Source organism: Callospermophilus lateralis, chromosome 12, assembly GCF_048772815.1.
Source record: "Callospermophilus lateralis isolate mCalLat2 chromosome 12, mCalLat2.hap1, whole genome shotgun sequence".
In the NCBI taxonomy this organism is placed as follows: domain Eukaryota; kingdom Metazoa; phylum Chordata; class Mammalia; order Rodentia; family Sciuridae; genus Callospermophilus; species Callospermophilus lateralis.
This window is the reverse complement of record NC_135316.1, coordinates 16,090,296-16,112,218: the sequence shown is the minus strand read 5'-3', so window position 1 is coordinate 16,112,218 and position 21,923 is coordinate 16,090,296. Positions and strand designations below refer to the sequence as shown.

Below are 21,923 nucleotides of genomic sequence, written 5' to 3'. Positions count from 1 at the left end.
TCTTCTACTCTCATTGTGTCTGACTTGGGGAAAAGGTAATGTCAAGACATTGTTCTGAATGAGAGTGGAAAGATTTTTGTATACCACATATTTGCATACACATTGGATTCATTTTCCAATTTTCGATTCGAAACACTGAATGCTTGACACTAACCCCTACCCTACAAGGCTCTTTCTACTAATTCTAATATCATGGAAAAAAGTCAACCAAGCAGAAATGAAATAAAAGTAGTTCAGGGGAGGCATGGTATACTTGGACTTGCCTTATGCATGATAAAGTGTAGGTGTTTTAAATCTAGTCAATTTTTAAATGAAAGAGTTCTCCATGTGTTTTTAAAGTTAACATATATGTGAATTCCAGTCTTTTTTTCTCTGTAGCCTAGTAAGCACATGTATTTTTATATGCACATATAGAATCCTACATGGTATCAGACATATAATTTTGTGTGGTGGTTGATTTGGCAGATACAAATTGTGAGAAGAGAACACTCCTCCTAAACACTTTTGGAACTGAAAATTAAAACTATGGGTGAGCTTCCTAGTTAAACAACATTATACATAAATCTATGTTCAGTAAAATAAATATTTTTCATCTGAGGATGATGTATATTCCATGATAAATTTCGATTAGCATATATATTGCTACTTTTTATTGTCTGTTGTGTGATATATATATATATATATATATATATATATATATATATTCTCCAGATTTTTCAAAAAATGAAATACATGTGTCTGAATACACTCCCTATATTCATTCATGTTCATGTATGTTAATTTATAATCAAATTTTCAAAAGATTATTCTCAAAATTATTCAAATACCTGAAATACAAATTTGTTTACAGTACTGTAAATCAAGTTCAGTGAAGGGTGCATACAAATCCTAATATTTCTACAGTAACTTACCCAGTTTAACATCAATACAAGTAGATTCCCATGGGACGTGATATGTAATTTGACCATCATTTTTATACAAAACTGGTACATTACTATTTTATGAGTTTATGCTCATCATAGGATATATATTTCACCCACAAGTTCACAAATTTATAGGCATTTGTTTCACTTTCAATCACTTCCTGCTTGAGAACACATGTATTCCTCCATATTACTTGACTGGACTTTCATGAGACTTCTTTTCAAACCCATTATTTTCAATTTTCATAATCACTTTTGAAGCAAAACTCACACACCCTTCATGATAAATTATAACTCTAATATTAACATTAGTTGTATATCTGGTTGTAATGAATGATTGTATATCAATATAAGATTTTTTTTATTTTCAGATATCAATTCAATCCATTATATATGTGAAACTAGTTATATAATTTATTCACGATATGGTGTATTCATGCATTATCTCTATACACATAGACCGATTGTACACCTTTTTGTACCCCCAATACTAATTTATACGTCTTCAATATATTGCTCCCAGAAATGGTGGAAGAAATACTCATGTCAACTGATCTACATATATATTTTATCACAGTAATTTTGTGGAATCAAAAAGCAATGTTCACACTTATGGTTGTACCGAAGCCTAAATGGAAAGTGAGCATTGATTACTAAAAATATCGATGTACATCATGTCTAATGCTCCCATATGTAAATCCTATTGGTGACTACATATTTGTTTCTTCCTGAGATTATATATTCAACCTCAAGCCTGTTGAAAATGTCTAATCCTAGCACTCACTTAATACTTTGCCTGATTTCCTAATGTTTCTATTGATATCTGCTTTCCAAAATATTTTCCCCAGTTCAATATTTTGACTGACCCTTCACATGTTCTGACATTTACATTTATTCTCTACCTGAAATGGTGTTGGTAAAGAACTTTGGTCCAAATGCTATACTCACTCTTCTTCCTAAACCTACCGACTATCTTGCGAATCCTACCGACAATCCCTTTTGGACTGGATGTTCTCTTCGACATTTAATCATCCAAGGTATAAAACCCTATGCCATTGTATATTGATTTATCTGAGAAATCTGTACAGAACATAATTTAAAGCTAAGTATCCAAATCAAGGGCCCAATGCCATTCTGGGCATCAAATCTTACCTTGATTTATGTTTACATACTTATATTTCACATATATATTCTTATAAATATTGCAGGTTCCCAACTCCATTATTCACCCCTCAGAATGATTCCTGACCCAAATCGAACCTGTTATTAACCCTAATCATGCACTGTTCCCTCAATCTAACTTTAATGAAGAGCAGGCACAGAGTTTTTCTTACAATACAGGAATGTAGGGGATCTTCCACCTGCTGAGAACCTCAAAGTTCCATGCAGAAATGATCCCTGGAAAACATGTAGGCAGCTATAAAGGATATGAGAGAGCAATAGTCATCTTCTATGGCATACAACTTGGTCATGATGAAGGGATGTGTCTGAATGAGCCTCTATCTTCTTAATGTAGAGAAGGTGGACCAAACCTGGCCTGTCTGGAGAGATTTTCCTGGTTGCCTATTTTTGATATATCATTTTAACTTGTGAAATTGTCAAGGAATTAAGGACAGCTTCCATCTCATGTACCCTTGGAAGCAAACGTTAGGACAAAGTGGTTGCCAAGGCAGTGACCTCATTCAGTTCCTGAGTGTTGTGAACTCACTTCACTTCCTTGGTGATAGAACTCTCTGAACTTGGGATCCAGGAAGCCAGGCACACAGAGCCAGTCCCAGTCCCAGTCCCAGTCCCAGTGGGCTCACTTTTTTTGGATTTACATAGGACAGTGTCAGTCTTTCTTGGTAACTACTGATATGAGGATGGCCAAAGGCCAGGAGAGCTCTGAAGAGGGGCCTTTACAGAGAAAGCAGGTAGTGGCTCAAAGCTGGCTACTGACAACTTCACAGGGTTGGCCAAGGAGACCAGATCTGAGACAGGACAGGCCATTTCAGGGGAACACAATATGGCCCACCAGTCAGAGGACACTCTGGATAGTCACAGATCTACTTGAGGGAAGGAGGTGCCTTTGTGGGTTTGGGAGTGAGTTTGTGGTTTTGTCTCATGTTCTGAGAATAGGTAGGGTAGTCAGTTTGTTTGGTTTGTTGTGTACTGTTTCTCATAAGTCTTTTGACAAGGCGAGTGATTCTATGTGTGTGTATCACAATCTGTCCGTTGTTTTAGACATTAGAAAAGAGAATGCATCAGTGGATTGTCCTGTTTAGTAGAAAGCTTCCCAGCATTCATCCTACCCATTTTAGGAATGAACTGCTGCTTGCCTTTTATATGGGCAACACCTACTATCTTCCTAAGTTCCTGTTTTCTTCCTGAATTCTGGCCACTCTCCAGAATACGCGCATGGTTTTGTGTCCAAGATATGTACCACCCCCAACCTCTGTGACATGACCAAGTACTGGATAGCTGAAGGGAATAAGAGAATCTCAGAAAACTCAGATATCAGTGTGACCTGGAAAGTCTCATTGGAGAAACCCTGCTTTGGGCCATTTGCTTGCCTAAGGTTCTGTTTCCCTGAATTTCAGGAAGGTCTTTTCCTCAGGCCGAACTTTTTGAAGCATGAAGAAAACAGTTTTCAATGGGAAATGAATGGGCATTACCTGTGGATCATTGCTAATTTGTATTGGAAAGGGATGTGTCTGAATCAGCCTCTTGGCCATGTGTGATGTTGTGGCTTACATTCTCAGCACCAGATAGATCTAAAGAAAGATCCCATGTATGCATCCACAACCAAAATGTGAAAAAAGATCAGTCATTGTGAATGAAGCCTCTTGCTTTCCTCTTTTAGGTTCCTGACATCCATCAAGTGAGAATAGGGAACCTTTGTGTCAAATGAGTTCTTCAAACCACTTCAGAGGAGCTTAGGTTTTCTCATGATTCCAAATTACTTAAAGAATCTATACCTGACAGTCAGTATGCCTCAAATTTGAGAAGCAGAGCAGTATTAACGGCAGGCCTATTTTATCACTCCTGATTCACAAGAAGGGTGTCCAGGCCACCATGATTATGGCAAATGAGGAGCAAGGGAGCTTATATTGGACACTGTATTGGGCTGAACCCTCATGGAAACCTCCAGCCAGAGGTTATGATGAGTGTGTATATATTTAAGAAGATGAGTGCCATGTGGGAGTGTTTTGGTTTTAATTGTTGTCATTTGTGTAGTGGTAGGAAGAGATGAATGGGTCCACCTTGGCTTGAACTCTGGTGTGACTCTCCTTGGAGACTGAGTTCTGGAACTAACCTCAGAGAAATATTGCCATGAATTGTGTTGGGATATTAGGAGGCCATGCATGAGAGTTGCCCATGGAAACGGTGATCTAGTCCCAGGTGGCTTTCCACAGAGCACTGGAAATCTCAGCCTGGGTATCACATTATTTTATTCTGAAAGACTTGGCAGCCATGGTTGAGAGTCAAAAGATACATGGACGTCACATTGTAGACCTCAATGGGCCTGGCTTCATGTGACATTTTGGCCACTCTTTGGAAAACCTTACCTGCAAGAGTTCTCCAGAGCTTTCATTGAAATGAGCTTCCTCAACATTTAATGGTTCCTGAATGAATTGAAACCCACAGTGCCTCCAACTTTTACCTTGAAAAATGACGAGATAAATACCATGAAAATTTTTGAAATTCCCATGACCAGGTGGCACCTTTGGATGTCCTGTTGCTGATCATGAGTGTACCAGAGAGTGCCTTGATTGACTGGGTCTCATGAAAATGGTGTAGAACAGAGATGCCAGTAAGTTGGAGCCTGCTGAGTAGTGGGCCTAGAGAAGTGGTGTACAGCTGTGTGATAAAACAACTGTTTTGTTCTCATGTGGATCTGCAATTGGCTTCCAAATGGCTTGTGACTGACATGGTGCAGGTAGCCAACACTTGTATGTAAAGGCATCTTGTTATATGGAGAGATTCCAGAGCAATGTTCAGAATCAGGCTTCTATGGTCATCGGAGCAAGCAATGTGGGATAGAAGCCTGGTTGTTGAATTCTCCTGCAGACCCTGAACCACCACACGTGACAGAACTCCCTCCAGCACTCTTTCCCAGTTGAACTCCTTGTATTTCGTGAAGGAAATACCAAACTCCCAGTGCAGCAGCAAGAAACACCACGAAAAGTGGAGGATGACTAAATGGCTTCGCAGTCCACACGGGGAGACACTTAGCCCCCAGTGGCCACAGTTGACCCACAAAGAGAGAATTCAGCACTGCTGCCTCATGTTCATTGGTAAATAAGAAACCATGTCCTTCAGGTCACATAGATGCAGACCCAGATTCGATGGTCTCACTACAAAGGAAGCTAAAGCTCCTGACAACAACATATGTTTCAAGTGCCCAACCTCAGAGGCAGTTTTTCCAGAAGTCTCTAGGCCAGCAGAGCTCCATGTTTCTGGAGTGTTTACCCTGTACCTTACTGTTGGAAACTCCTCTTCCACTTCCAAGGCTGTGAACTCCTGAGCATATTCAATTCCAGATATGTATTCACAGATTTTCTACCTCATCTCCTCTACATGTGTTACTTGGGGCGAAGGTAATGTCAAGGCATTCTTTTGGATGAGATTGGGCAGATTTTTGTGTAGCACATATTTGCATACACATTGGATTCATTTTCCAATTTTCCATTTGAAATACTGAATCCCTGACACAAACCCATGCCCTACTAGACTCTGACTACTAATCCTAACCTGATGGAGAAAAATCACCAAAACAGAATAGAAATACACGCAAATCAGAGGAGGCATGGTTGGACTTCTTTTTTTATTATATAGGTTAGGAGTTATAAATCTTGTCAATTTTTTGTTGAAAGCGTTCTCCATGTGTTTTTAAACTTATGAAATATGTGAATTCCTGTCTCCCCCATTTCATTGTATCCTACTGAGCACATGCATTTTTATATGCACATATAGAATCATACCTTGTATCACACGTACATTCTTGTGAGGTGGCTAACTTGGCAGATACAAATTGTGAGAAGAGATTACTCCTCCTAAACGCTGTTGGAACTGCAAATTCAACCTATGGGTGAGTTTCCTAGTTGAACAACTTTATACATAAATCCATGTTCAGTAAAATAAATATTTTTGGATACATGGATGATATATATTTCACTATGAATTTTGATAGGCATATATATTGCTAGTATTTAATGTCTCTGTGTGTGTGTGTTTGGTTGTGTGTGTGTGTGTGTGTGTGTGTGTATATATATATATATATATATATATATATATATATATATATATATACACATACACTGTCCAGGTTGTTCAAAATATGAAATATATGTCTTTTGGCCACTCTTTGGGAAGCCTTACCTGTGAGAATTCTCTAGAGCTTTTATTGACAAGAGGTTCCTCAACATTTAATGGTTCCTGACTGAATTGAAACCCACAGTGCCTCAAACTTCATCCTTGAAAAATGGCTAGATAAATATCATGAAATTTTTGAAATTCCCATGACCAGGTTGCACTGAAGAACTTTTGGATGTCCTGTTGCTGATCATGAGTGTACCAGACATTGCCTTGATTGACTGGGTCTCATGAAAATGGTTTAGAAAAGAGATGCCAGTAAGTTGGAGCCTGCTGAGTAGTGGGCCTAGAGCAGTGGTGTGCAGGTGTGTGATAAAACATCTGTTTTGTTTTCATGTGGATCTGCCATTGGTTTCCAAATTGCTTGTGACTGACATGGTGCAGCCAGCCGACCCTAATATGTAAAGGCATCTTGTTATACGGAGAGGTTTCAGGGCAATGTTCAGAATCAGTTTGCTATGGATAAGGTTGCAAGCTATGTGGGATAGAAGCCTGGTTGGTGAATTCTCCTGCAGACCTTGATGCTCCACACGTTACAGAACTCGCTCCAGCACAGTGTCCCAGTTGTACTCCTTGTTCAATGAAGCAAATACCAAAATCCCAGTGCAGGAGCAAGAAACACAACGAAAATTGTAGGATGAACAATTGGCTTCAAAGTCAATATGGGGAGACACTTAGCCCCCAGTGGTAACAGTTTACCTACAAAGAGAGGATTCAGCACTGCTGCCTCATGTTTTTTTTCGAAAATAAGAAAACATGTCCTCCAGGTAAGATAAATGCAGACCCATCTTTAATGATATCACTACTAAAGGAAGCTAAAGCTCCTGACAACAACATATATTTCAAGTGCACAACCTCAGAGGCAATTTCTCAAAAAGTCTTTAGGCCAGCAGAGTTCCATGATTGTGGAGTTTATCCTTTCCATTACTTTTGATATCTCCTCTTCAAACCCCAAGATTGTGAACACCTGAATATTTTCCATTCCAGATATGTATTCACAGATTTTCTAACTCTTCTCCTCTAATTGCGTCTTACTTGGGGTGACTGTAATGTCAAGGCATTGTTCTGAAAGAGAGTGGAAAGATTTTTTGTTGCACATATTTTCAAATACAATGGATACATTTTCCTATTTTCCATTCGAATTACTGAAACCCTGGAACTAACCCAGACCCTACTAGACTCGGACTACTAATCCTAATATTATGGAGTAAAATAACCCAAACAGAATAGAAATACAAGGAGTTCAGAGAAGGCATAGTGTATAGTTGGACTTGCCTTTTGCATGATAAAGGGTAGGTGTTCAAAATCTGGTTAATTTTTAATTGAAATAGTTCTCCATGTGTTTTGAAAGGTATCAAATATGTGAATTCCTGTCTCCCTTTCTCTGTTGCCTATTCAGCACATGTATTTTTATATGCACATATAGAATCCTACCTGGTACCACACTACATTCCTGTGAGGAGGCTAACTTGGCAGATACAAATTGTGAGAAGAGATCACTCCTCCTATACGCTGTTGGAAATGAAAATAAAAACTATGCGTGAGCTTCCTAGTTGAACAACATTATACATAAATCCATGTTCAGTAAAATAAATATTTTTGGATCTGTGTATGATACGTATTTCATGATGAATTTCGATTGCCATATATTGCTACTGTTTAATATCTCTGTATGTGTTTTGTGAAAAATCTACACTCTCTAGATTTTTCAAAATATGAAATATATGTGTCTTATTATACACTCCTTAAATTCATTCATGTTCATGTATGAGGTTTTATAATCAAATTTTCACAAGATTATTTTCAGAAATATTCATCCACCTCAAATACATATTTGTTTTCTAGTACTAAAAACTCACTTCAGTGAATGATGCATACAAATCCTTATATTTCTACAGTAACTGACCCAGTTTAACATCAATGCAAGTAGATTCCTATGGGACATGATGTGTATTTTGATGTTCATTTTTATTCAACACTGGTCCATTACTATTTCTTCAGTTTATGGACATCATTGAAAATACATTTTATCCTCAGTTCACAAATTTAATGGCATTTGGTACACTTTCAATCACTTCCTGCTTCAGATCACATGTATTCCTACTTTTTTTGACTCGTCTTTTCAAAAGACTTTTTCCAAAAACATTATTTTTGATTTACATAATCATTTTGAAGCAAAACTCACACACTCTTTATGATAAACCATATCACTAATATTATCATTAGATGTATAACTGGTTGGAATGGATGATTGTATATCAATATAAGATTTTCTGTATATTTTCAGATATCAATTTATACTAATTTCTAAAGTTGTAACCAGTTATATTATTTATTCACAATATGGACTATTCATGCATTATCTCTAAATTCATAGACACAGGGTACACCTATTTGTATCCCCAATACTAATTTATAAGTTTTCAAAATATTGCTCCCCATAATGGTGGAAGAATTACTCATGTTACCAGATCTAAATATACATTTTATCACAGTAATTATATGGATAAAAAAATGCAATGATCACACTTATGTTTGTACCAAAGTCTAAATTGAATGTGAGTATTGATTACTAAAACATCCATATCCAGGATGCCTAATGCTCTCAAATTTCAATCCTATTGGTGAGTACATACATGTTTCTTCCTAAGATTATATATTCAACCTCAACCCTGTTGAAAATGTCTAATCCTATCACTCACTTTATATTTTGACTGATTTCCTAATGTCTCTATAGATATCTCGTTTCCTACATATGTTCCCAGTTCAACACAGTGACTGATCCTTCACATTTGCTGACATTTACATTCACTCTCTAACCAAAACCCTATTAGTAAAGAACTCTTTTTCCAACTCCTAGACTCACTCTTCTTCCTAAACTTACTATCTTCCTAATCCTACTGACTACAACTTTTTGACTGGATGTTCTCTTCTACATTCAATCATCTCAGGTACAGTGTTTTATTCCATTGTATATAAATTTATCTCAGACATCAGTGCAGAATGTAATTCAAAGCTAACTATCCCAATCAAGGTCACAATGCCTTTCTGGGCTTCAAATCTTACCTAGATTTCTGTTTTCAAACTTATATTTCACCTATATATTCTTATAAATTTTGCAGGTTCCCAATACCATTATTCATCCAGCAGAATGAATCCTAACACAAATCGAACATGTTATTAATCCTAACTATACACTGTTGCGTCAATCTAACTTTACAGTAGAGCAAGGACAGAGTTGGTCTTACAATACAGGAATGTAGGGGATCTTCCACCTGCTGAGAACCTCAAAGTTTCATGCAGAAATGATCCCTGGAGAAGGTGTAGGCAGCTATGAAAGACCTCAGAGAGCAAAAGTCATCTTCCATGCAAACAACCTGGTCAGGATAAAAGCATGCGTCTCAATCAGCCTCTCCCTTCTTAATGTAGGGTAGATTGACCAAACTAGGCCTGTGTAGAGCTGTTCCCAGGTGCCAATGGTTTCTATACCATTCTAACTTTATGAAAGTGTCACAGGAAGTAGGGGCATCCTCCATATTATGAGAACCTAGGAAGCAAATGTTAGGACAAAGTAGTTGCCAAGGCAGTGACCTCATTCAGTTCCTGAAGGAAGTGACCTCACCTCACCTCCTTGTTGATGGAACTCTCCATATTTGTGTTAGAGGAAGCCAGGCAACCAGCCCCAGTCCCAGCCCCAGTCCCAGTGGTCTCACTTGTTTCGATTTACCAAGGACAGAGTCAGTCTTTCGTGGTACATACTTATGTGAGGATGGCCAAATGCCAGGAAAGTTCTGAAGAGGGTCCCTTCCGGAGAAATCAGGTAGAGGCTCACTGCTGCCTCCTGACAACTTCACAGAGTTGACCAAGGAAATCAGATCTGAGACAGGACAGGCTATTTCTGGGGAACATAGTATGGCCCACCAGTCAGAGGACACTCTGGATAGTTCCAGACCTATTTGGGGAAAGGAGGTTCCTTTGTGGGTGTGGTTGTGGGTTTGTGGTTTTTTCTCATGTTCTGAGAATAGTTAGGAAAAAAGGTTCGTTTGGTTTGGAGTGGACTGTTTCTAGTTAGTCCTTTGACAAGCCAAGTGTTTCTATGTCTGTGTATGCCACTGTGTCCGTGGTTGTAGACATTAGAAAAGAGAATGCCTCAATGGGTGTGTCCTGTCAAGGAGAAAACTTCCCATCATTCATCCTGCTCAATTTATGAATGGACTGTGGCTGGCCTTATCAATGGGCAACACCTACTATCTTCCTACGTTCCTGTATTCTTCCTGAATTCTGGCCACTCTCCAGAATAGGCTCATGGTTTTGTGTCCAAGATATGTACCCCTTCCAAGCTCTGTGACATGGCCATGTACTGGATAGCTGAAAGGAATGGCAAGCATCTCAGAAAATTCAGATATCAGTGTGACCAGTTAAGTCTCAGTGGAGAAACCCTGCTTTGGGCCTTTTGATTACCTATTGTTATGTTGCCCTGAATATCAGGAAAGTCTTTGCCTCAGGCCACCCATTTGTGAAGCCTGAAGAAAACAGTTTTCACATGGAAATGAATGGGAATTACCTTTGTGTTTTACAATAAAACCTTCACTGATTTTGCTCTCATTAACTTAAAAATACATTTAGATTGTATCTTAGTGTAAAAAGTAACATGGAACTTTACATTTATTATTGATAACAAGTCCAATTATAGAACACAAATGATATACATAAATCTCCAACATGTTTTTTTTTAAGCCTAGAATTACCATACAACCTTAGAACACCAGCTTGATACAATGCTCTTTTGAAGCTTCTACCTTACAGACTTGTATACCTGGAAGATATGAACACATTAACACCACAATTACATAAGTATTTTTGTATTAACCAAGTTTAGATTTTTAAAGAAATAACATGGCACAATTTTCTAAAACAGTACTTGTTTAAGCAGCTGTGTAATTTTTTATGATTACTTGCTCAAAACTTACACATATAACCAACTTGCACAACCTTTTTTATTATTTACGTAAACCCTTTTAATTACTTAATCATATAGACTCTCTTATCAAGAAACACATTTTCCCTCTATTAAATATATATCTTGAATCTTTTAGTTTCTCTTTTCCCTCTGTTAACCTCTTTCTGTTCACATTTTGAAACAATACATGTAAATTTTTGAATTTAAGCAGATTATTTTATAGACATCAACATTTTATTAGGGCCTTTTTGAACACCTAGAAAACTTATAGGCCTAATTTTAAAGACATCTTTATTTTTATCTGTTTACCCAATTTGAATTGAAGCATTTGAATCACGTGAATCAAAGATATTTGGATCCATTTTTAAATTTTTCATGAGTGCTCCTCATCTGTCAATTGTCCTATCATTGCATTATATATTGACATACACACATAGAGACATACCAACATACAACACATAACACAAATGTAACACATAACACAATAGTAAAGGCCTTGTAGCTTTTTCAGGTGAAATCTCCATTGCAATGTTTAAAAACTCCACAGTTGATCAAAAATAGAACTGATCAGAAAACATTAACACGTCTGCAGGATCAAGATCATCAGCTGAAAAAAAAAATACAGAATCTAAGAAAAAGCAAGAGTCCTAAAAAAGATGACTGGCCAGTAATTAGTAAATACCATGTAATGTACTCTTTGGTTGGGTCTAGTTTGAGTTCAGGTAAAAAGACACTTTTACTCCTTTTTATCTGTCTCCTGCTGAGAGCTTCAGTCTCCGTTTATTTGCATATCAACTTAAGTCCTGCCTGAGGTCTGGAAAACTGGAAAGGCTCGAATTCTGAGCGGAAACCTCATGCCTAAGACATTTTAGCTATAAGTCATAATTTCCAGGTTAGGATGTTGAAAATATTGATGCAAGTTTAAGATGCATTTCTCAAAATTTTATATCTTTAGATTTTTTTACACTAGAAAAACTTGCTCAACCAAAACTGAAAATAGGATCATTTTTTGATAATATAAAAGCCACCATCAGAAGAAGTTTCTATAGGATCATTAAGCAACTTTCTTTGTTCTGAAGTTTCTATAGTAGTATTAAGTTACATAAAATTGGCTGAAATTTATTTAAAAAGAACCACACACTACCATGTGTATCCGAAATTAAGCTTTAAAAATTTTCAAGACTGTTGCTAGGTAATGTCATTTCAATAAGCCAGACCAACGTTTTAATTTAGCACCTTTTTAAAAAAATCTGACAAGCTGACGGGAACAGATACCATATCATAATTTATTATCTTTGCCCTAGTTAATGCACTGGTATATCTAGTGAAATTTTCTCAGGCTACCTACTTCAAAATTAAAACTCCTTAATTTTTTTTATCCTAAGTATTTAAGTTTCCTAGCAGGAACTACCTGAAATCAAACTAAACAATTGTTTAAACCCAACTTTTAACTGTAAGATAGTGCAAAGCTTTAGAAACCCATTTAGATACCAGATTGTTACAATAAAAATTCATCTTTTAGATACACATTCAGCCAAGATCATCCCCAAGAAACAATCTATAATATCAACATATTACTGCATTCATTCTCCCTTTTGTTAAGTAAACAGAGGTGGAGTAATTCTTAAAGTGCAGGTAAGGAATAAGGGAGTTCCCCACAGCAAAATGGCTCGGGCAGCTGCTGGGAGTCCCTTAGCCTCACCATTTACTTACAGTATTAGTTCCTCTGTTTTGGTTTGACCCCAGGCACCAGGCATATTCTATATCTCCCAACTTTTCAGTAGTCAGCTCCCAAAAAGTTCATCCTCTGCTTGCAGTTGTATTCAGTGCTAGGCTTCCCCAAGAGGGCAGAGTGGGGTTGATTTAAAGTCCCCACTGGGGTGTCAAAATTTATGTCTGAAGTTTTGGACCCCATCCCCAAAGCCAGTTAATGCAAATTTAATAATGAGGACAGGGTTTTGAGTAAAGTTTAATCGAGATATCAATGTTCTTAGACCCCAGGCATTTCCCTCTGCAGTGGGCGTGATCAAGCCAACTCCGGGAAGAAAATAAAACACTGATTCCCTAATCTCGCTTAACAAAGGGGAGTAAAGTTTATCAAAGTTCTTTAAAACACAGCTAAGAGAGGTGTAAATGGTGAGAACAGAAAAGCTGGTGTTTCTCTTGACATTTGGTCCCTCACAAGAGAAGCATTAGGTTAAAATTTAGCTAAAGTTACTTCCACACATGTAAGGCAGTTTGGAACTCGGGACTCTGCATCGGTCCAAACAATGCCATCACATTTAACAAAAACAGAGAAAAAAAGACAAAGATCATCATGCAGCTCCCGTTTGTTCACAACCCCAAGATCTACAATCCTGTGACTCAGGGAGAATGGAGGGAAGAGGGGGAGGAGCAGAAGGTTTGAGTGATAGGATCAAGGGCAAAGGGGTCAGATTGGAGGCAGGGACCAGGAAAGGTTTCAAGGACAGAGGCATGGAATGGCTTTGTCCCATAGTGAGAGTTACTCAAACAGAGACAAGGTCAATACAAACGTGACACAAACACGGACACACAGTTAACATTTAACATGAGTTCAGAAGTAAAGATTAGAACCTAGAAACTGGAAAAACCTGATGGTTTAGACCACAAAGGCAGACATTGAATTCAACCTGAGAGAAAAAAGTAGTCGGCAAGACCTGATGGGTTGGCAGCAGAGTCACCTAATGAGGGCTCATCCGTCCCTCCTCACCTAATGAGGGCACTTCCGTTCCTCCTCACCTAATGAGGGCACATCCATCCTTCCCCGAGTCCTATAAGGCGTCCCTTGCAAGGACGTGGCCTGTGGCTTTAGAACACGTTTGTCCACCACCGCCAGGGGGAACTTACGCTCTCCGTAGCCAGCCACTCTGCCAACCTAAATCGAAAACCGAAAAACCAAACCTGAACAAAAAGCTCTGAGGGATCACAAGGAAAAATGGAAAGCGGCGCCTTTCTTAACCCCAGAGGGGTCCGTTGGGGTCTCCTTGTTCGGCACTGCGCGATTCCCAGCCAATGCACCAAAGGTAAGGGTCCAGCGAACGTCGGAGGAAGAGACCATCAAGAGACCGCGGTTCATGCAACTGCAAAAGGCGTTTATTGAGGATCCAATCCAGCATGCTGGGGCTCCATGCTCACTCAAGAAGGGAGAGCATCCCAGAGTCCCAAGCAGGGGTTGAGCAGTGCTTAAGTACACTTTTTGGGGAGGGCTGGATTTTACATATATCACAGTCTCCTTTAACAAATCACCATATACCATGGGAAAATCAAACAACAATTTCTAAACATGATTAGGTCATTCTTTGGCGGGAACAGGTCAGGCGGGAGTGATAGGTCAGTTCTAAAGCGGGGTAAACATTCAAACTGATTGGTTTAGGCCCTGCGATGCTTATGTGCCAGGCCACACAGGGTGCTAGATTATTAAATAACCAGGCGGTCAGGGGGAATATTTACTGGGCAGTCCGGGAATTGTCCTACAAGCTACAGGAATTTCAGGTTTTGCGTGTAGCATCGGAACTTAACAATACCTGGACATTTATATTTTAACTCAGGCCTTGAAGCTTACAAACTTTACAACACCCAGTCTTTTACACTCTAATTTTTAAACTTTTATTTCAATTTCATTTACCATTACAGATCACTCCTGGTTCACAAGAAGGGTGTCCAAGCCACCCTGACTTTAGGCAAATGAGGGGCAAGGGAGCTTCTTTTGGACACTGTCTTGGGCTGTGCCCTTCAAGGAAACCTCCAGCCAGATGTTATGATGAGTGTCTTAATGGAAAAAGATGAAGACCATGTGGGAGTGTTTTGGTTTTAATTGTGGTCATTTGTGTGGCGGTTGGAAGAGATGATTGGGTCCACCAGGGCTTGAACTCTGCGTGATTCCCCATAGAGACTGAGTTCTGGAACTGACCTCAGAGAAATATTGCCATGAATTGTGTTGGGATTATAGGAGGCCACGAATGAGATTCGCCATTGGAAACTGAGATCTAGGACCAGGTTGGCTTTCCACAGAGCACTGAGAATCTCAGCCAGGATATCACATGATTTTTTTTTTCTGAAAGACTTGGCAGCCATAGTTGAGACTCAAAACACACATGGACCTCACATTGTAGACCTCAATTGGCCTGGCTTCATGTGACCTTTTGGCCACTCTTTGGGAAGACTTGCCTGTGAGAGTTCTCCAGAGCTTTCATTGAAAAGAGCTTACTCACCATATAATGGTTCCTGAATGAATTGAAACCCACAGTGCCTCCAACTTCATCCTTGAAAAATGGCTAGAAAAATACCATGAAACTTTTGAAATTCCTATGACCAGGTGGCACTGGAGAACCTTTGGATGTCCGTTTGCTGATTATGAGTGTACCAGACAGTGCCTTGATTGACTGGGTTTTATAAAAATGGTGTAGAACAGAGATTCCAGTAAGTTGGAGCCTGCTGTGTAGTGGGCATAGAGTAGTGGACTATAGGTTTGTGAATAAACATCTGTGTTGGGGCCATATGGATCTGCCATTGGCTTTCAAATATCTTGTGACTGACATAGTACAGCCATCAGACCCTTATATGTAAAAACATCTTGTTATATTGAGAGGTTTCAGGGCAATGTTCAGAATCCAGTTGCTATAGTCAAGGGGGAAAGCTATGTGGTATAGACCCGTGTTTGAACATTCTCCTGAAGACCCTGAACAACCACACGTAACAGAACTCCCTCCAGCATTGTGTCCCAGTTGAACTCCTTGTATTTCATTAAGCCAATACCAAAATCCCAGTGCAGCAGTAACAAACACCATGAAAATGCAGGATGACCAAATGGCTTCACAGACCACACGGGGAGACACTTAACTCCCAGTGGCCACAGTTTACCTACAAAGAGAGAATTCAGAACTGCTTCCTCATGTTCATTAGAAAACAAAGAACCATTTCATCCAGGTCACATAGATGCAGACGCAGACTTGATGGTGTCACTACAAATGAAGCAAAATCTCCTGACAACAATATATATATATTTCATGTCCCCAACCTCAGAGGCAGTTTCTCAAGAAGTCTTTAGGCCAGCAGAGCTCCATGTTTTTGGAGTGTTTAACCTCTCCTTTACTTTTGGAAACTGTTCTACCTTATCCAATATTGTGAAATCCTGAACATTTCCAGTTCCACATATTTAATCACAGGTTTTCAAACTTCTCTCCACTAATTGTGTCTTACTTGGAGCAAAGTTAATTGCAAGGAATTGTTCTGGATGAGAGTGGCAAGATTTTAGTGTAGCACATATTTGCATACACATTAGATTCATTTTCCTATATTCCAATTAAAATACTGATCCCTGACACTAACTCATACCCTACTAAACTGTGACTACTAATCCTAATATGATGGATAAAAAGACACCTAACAGAATAGAAATACAAGCCTTTCATAGGAGGCATGGTGTATACTTGGATTTGCCTTCTGCTTTATCAATGGTATGTGTTATAAATCTTGTCAAATTTTCATTGTAATATTTCTCCATGAGATATATATATATATATATATATATATATATATATATATATATATACTCTCAAGATTTTTCAATATATGACATATATGTATCTTATTAAACACTCCCTAAAATCATTCATGTTCATGGTATGTGGGTTTATAATCAACTTTTCACAAGATTATTCTCAGAAATATTCAACCACCTGAAATGCCTATTTCTTTCCTAGTACTGAAAACTAAATTCAGTGAATGGTGCTTACAGATCCTAATATTTCTACAGTAAGTGACCCAGTTTAACATCAATGCAAGTAGATTCCTATGGGACATGATGTATATTTTGAAGATCATTTTTATTCAACACTGGTACATTACTATTTCTTCAGTTGATGGACATCATAGGATTTATCTTTTCATCCAGAAGTACACAAATTTATAGGCATTTGGTTCACTTTCAATCACTTCCTCCTTAAGAACACATGCATTCCTCCATGTTTCTTTATGGTCTTTTCACTAGACTTTTTACTGAACACATTATTTTCGATTCCATAATCATTTTTTAAGGAAAACTCACACACTATTCATGATAAACCCTAACCCTAATATTACCATTAGATATATAAATGGTTGGAATGAATGATTGTATATCAATAGAAGATTTCCTATATATTTTCAGATATCAATTCAATCCATTATTTAAAGTTGGAAATAGTTACATAATTTATTCACAATATGGTCTATTCATGCATCATCTCTATATTCATCAACAGAGTGTACAACGATTTGTATGCCCAATACTAATTTATAAGTTTTCAAAATATTGCTCCCCATAATGGTGGAAGAAATACTCATGTCACCTGATCTACATATCCATTTTATCACAGCAATATTCTGGACACAAAATGCAAAGGTCACACTTATGATTGCACCAAAGCCTTTATGGAAAGTGAGCATGGATTTCTAAAACATCCATGTTCATGTACCTAATGCTCTCCATGTAAATCCTATTGGTGACTACATACTTGTTTCTTCCTAGTATTATATATTCAACATCAACCCTGTTGAAAATATCTAATCCTATCACTCACTTTATACTTTGCCTGATTTCCTAATGTCTCTATTGATATCTGCTTTCCTACATATTTTCGCCAGTTCATCATTGTGACTGACTCTTCACATGTGCTGACATTTACATTCACTCTCTAACTGAAACCCTATTGCTAAAGAACTTTTTTTCTCCAACTCATAGACTCACTATTTTTCATAAACCTACTGCCTATCTTCTAATCCTATGGACTAACCCTTTTTGACTGGATGTTCTCTTCTACATTCAATCATCCGAGGTACAGGGTCCTATGCCATTGTATATCGATATATCTGAGATCTTGGTGCAGAACATAATTCAAGCTAAGCATCCCAAACAAGGGCCCAATGCTGTTCTGGGTATCAAATCTTTCCTAGATTTCTGTTTTCATACTTATATTTCATGTCTATATTCTTAAAATATCACAGGTTCCCATTATAATTATTCATACAGCAGAATCATTCCTAACCCAAATCGAATGTGCTATTAAACCTAAACATACACTGTTTTCTCAATCTAACTTTACAGAAGAGCAGGGACAGATTTGGTCTCACAATACAGGATGGTAGGGGATCTTCCACCTGCTGAAGACATCAAAGGTCCATGCAGAAATGATCCCTGGGGAAGATGTAGGCAGCTATGAAGGACCTGAGAGAGCAAAAGTCATCTTCCATGGCAAACAACCTGGTCAGGATGAAGGGATGTGTCTGAATCAGCCTCTCTCTTCTTAATGTAGAGAAGATGGACCAAACCAGGCCTGTGTGGAGAGCTGTTCCCGGGTGCTAATGGTTGATATACCATTCGAACTTGTGAAAGTGTCACAGGAAGTAGGGGCAGCCTCCATCTCATGGGACCCTTGGAAGCAACTGTTAGGACAAAGTGGTTGCCAAGGCAGTGACTTCATTCAGTTCCTGAAGGAAGTGACCTACCTAACTTCATTGGTGATGGAACTCTCTGAACTTGGGATCCAAGAAGCCAGGCACCAAGAGCCAGTCCCAGTCCCAGTCCCAGTGTGCTCATTTGTTTGTATTTACCAAGGACAGAGTCAGTCTTTCTTGGTACCTACTGATGTTAGGATGGCCAAATGCCAGGATAGCTCTGAAGAGGGGCCTTTCCTGAGATAGCAGTGAGTGACTCACTGCTGGCTTCTGACAACTTCAAAGAGTTGGCCAAGGAGACCATTTCTGAAACAGGACAGTCCATTTTCGGGTAAAATAGTATGGCCCACTAGTCAGAGGACACTTCGGATAGTCACAGACCTAATTGAGTGAAGGAGGTGCCTTTGTTGGTGTGGGTGAGAGTTTGTGGTTTTGTCCCATGTTCTGAGAATAGGTAGGAAAGGCAGTTTGTTTGTTTTGGAGTCGACTGTTTCTAGTAAGTCATTTGAAAAGGAGAGTGTTTCTATGTCTGTGTATCCCACTGTGTCCGTGGTTGTTGACATTAGAAAAGATAATGAGGAGGCCATGCCAGTGACAGCGATGGCGGCGGAGTCGGCGCTCCAAGTTGTGGAGAAGCTGCAGGCACGCCTGGCTACAAACCCGGACCCCAAGATGCTATTGAAATATTTGAAGAAACTCTCCACCTTGCCTATTACAGTAGATATCCTTGTGAAACAATGAGGCTGATGAACAGGACTTTGAGAAAAGCAATTCCCGAAAGCACCCTCGGGATGCGGTTCAGAGGGAGGAGGAGATGGAAGGGTACTACCAAGAAAACAGCAAGGCGTCAGGCAGCCGATCCTATAGTCCCAAGCACAGACAGAAGAAACACAGAAAACTCTCAGAATGTGAACAACCTCACAAAGTGTCTCTTAGTCATGAGAGGAGAGATGAGAGGAAGAGGTGTCACAGGGTGTCACCTACATACTCATCAGACCCCGAATCTTCTGACTATGGCCATGTTCAGTCCCCTCCATTCTGTGCGAGTCCTCATCAGATGTACACAGACCATTACAGGTCACCAGAGAAGGCCCATGAGTCCATTGTTTCACACCAGAAACCTGGAAAATGCCACAGTAATGCCTTTCAGGTCAGACTGGGAGTTAGTCAAGAACATCACCTGGGAGAACCGCAGGGAAAGGGGATCTTGAACCAAAACAAGGAACACAGATCTTGGCAGAAGAATAAAAAGCTCTATTGATGCAAAGGGTGATGATAAGGCCTCTGCTTTGGGCAGAGAGAAGCCACACAAGTCCCTCTCAAAAGAGGAGACCCGAAGGCCACTCCAAGCGGATAGTGCCAAGGAGAGACCACCTTCTAGTTCTGCCAAGAAAGAGAAAGAAAGAGAAGGCAACAGCCTCAAAAGAAAGTTTTTACCCTCAGAGGTTGCTTCAGACAAGCACCTTAAAAAGCCAAAGCACAAGGATGCTGCAAAAACCAAATCGGACATAAGCAAGCAACGTGTGGACAGCACAGACATAGAAAGAGGGGCTGAAGACCTGTTGCTTAGAACAAAAGAGAAGGTTTCTAACAATATAAAGGCTGAAGAAGGGAAAGTAAAGACTTCTAATTTGGATAGAAAGTCACTGGGCTCACTCCCTAAGGCAGAGGAGGCACACGTGTAGGATGAATTCGAGCAGCCCACCATGGCATTTGAATCATACCTCAGCTATGACCAGCCCCAGAAGAAAAAGAAGAAGATTGTGAAAACTCCAGCCACGGCACTTGGAGACAAAGGACTTTAAAAAAGTGATTCCAAAAGCACTAGTAAAAACTTAAACTCAGTTCAGAAATCACCCAAGGAGAATGAGAGCAGGTCAGAGAAGCTGCAGCTGGCTGGAGCAGACTCAACCAGGCTGAGAAAGGTCCCTACTGATGAACTGCCAGTATTGCCAGACCTCCCCTTACCCACCATCCAGAGCAATTACCGTCCACTTTCTTCCCTTGAAGTGATGCCCTCCTTCCAGCCAAAGAGAAAAGCATTCTATTCACCCCAGGAAGAAGAAGAAGCTGGATTCACTGGACACAGAATGAATTCCAAGATGCAGGTGTATTCCGGTTCCAAGTGTGCCTATCTCCCCAAAATGATGACCTTGTACTAGCAGTGCATCCTTGTACTTAAAAACAACATCGATTCCATCTTTGAAGTGGGAAGAGTACCGTTTTCTATTCTTGAACCTGTTTTTGAGAGGTGTACACCTGATCAGCTATATCACATAGAGGAATACAATCACGTATTAATTGAAGACACAGATCAATTATGGAATGTTCATTGTCACCGAGACTTTAAAGAAGAAAGACCAGAATAGTATGAGTCCTGGCGGGAGATGTACCTGCGGCTTCAGAATGCCCGAGAGCAGCAGCTACGAGTGCTAACAAAGAACATCCAATGTGCAAATGCCAATAAGCCCAAGGACGGGCGAGCAAAGATGACCTTTGTCAACTCTGTGGCCAAGCCACCTAGAGATGTCTGCTGGAGGCAAGAGAAGTTTGGAACAGGAGGGGCAGCTGTCCCTGAGAAAGTCAAGATTAAGCCAGCCCCATATAGCACAGGATGCAGCCACATTCCTGCCAGCAGCAACAGCTTGAACCCCAGCTCTGAGCAGCCAGCCTATGATGGCCCCAGCACCAGCAGTGCCCACTTGGTGCCAGTGGTCAATAGTACCATCTCCTATGATCCTAGGAAACCAGCTGTGAAGAAAATCGCACCAATGATGGCCAAGACAATTAAAGCTTTAAAGAACAGATTCTCTCAACGATAAACCAAGCACTTACATTGGAGATGGAATTTGGGGGGCAAGATTAAAGGGACAATGGGGGATAGAGAGTGGGACTTCCAGGGGAGCCCAGAAGCTTACTTTGTGGAGCCTCTTGGCCTTGGAATCCTGCATGGTCGCAGGTGCTTCCCTGCACACCTACCTGTGCCCTGCCTGGAGCACACTTCAGAATTCTGAAGACGATGTGAAGCCTCAGTCTCACTGAGGATTTTAAGGTCAATTATACTTTTGTTGTTAATTAGCATCTTTGTAAACTATTAGACATAGTTTTAATTAATAAATATTGCCCCCAGATTGTAAAAAAAAAAAGAAAGAAAAGAGAATGAATCAATAGATGTGTCCTGTCTAGTAAAAAGCTTCCCAGCATTCAACCTGCACAATTTATGAATGGAC

At 39.5% G+C, this 21,923-nt stretch overlaps 1 pseudogene; it reads left to right on the top strand.

Moving 5' to 3' along the window:
* Positions 1–19,293: 19,293 nt before the first annotated feature.
* On the top strand, positions 19,294–21,515 carry LOC143642376 (elongin-A pseudogene; annotated as a pseudogene).
* Positions 21,516–21,923: the final 408 nt, after the last annotated feature.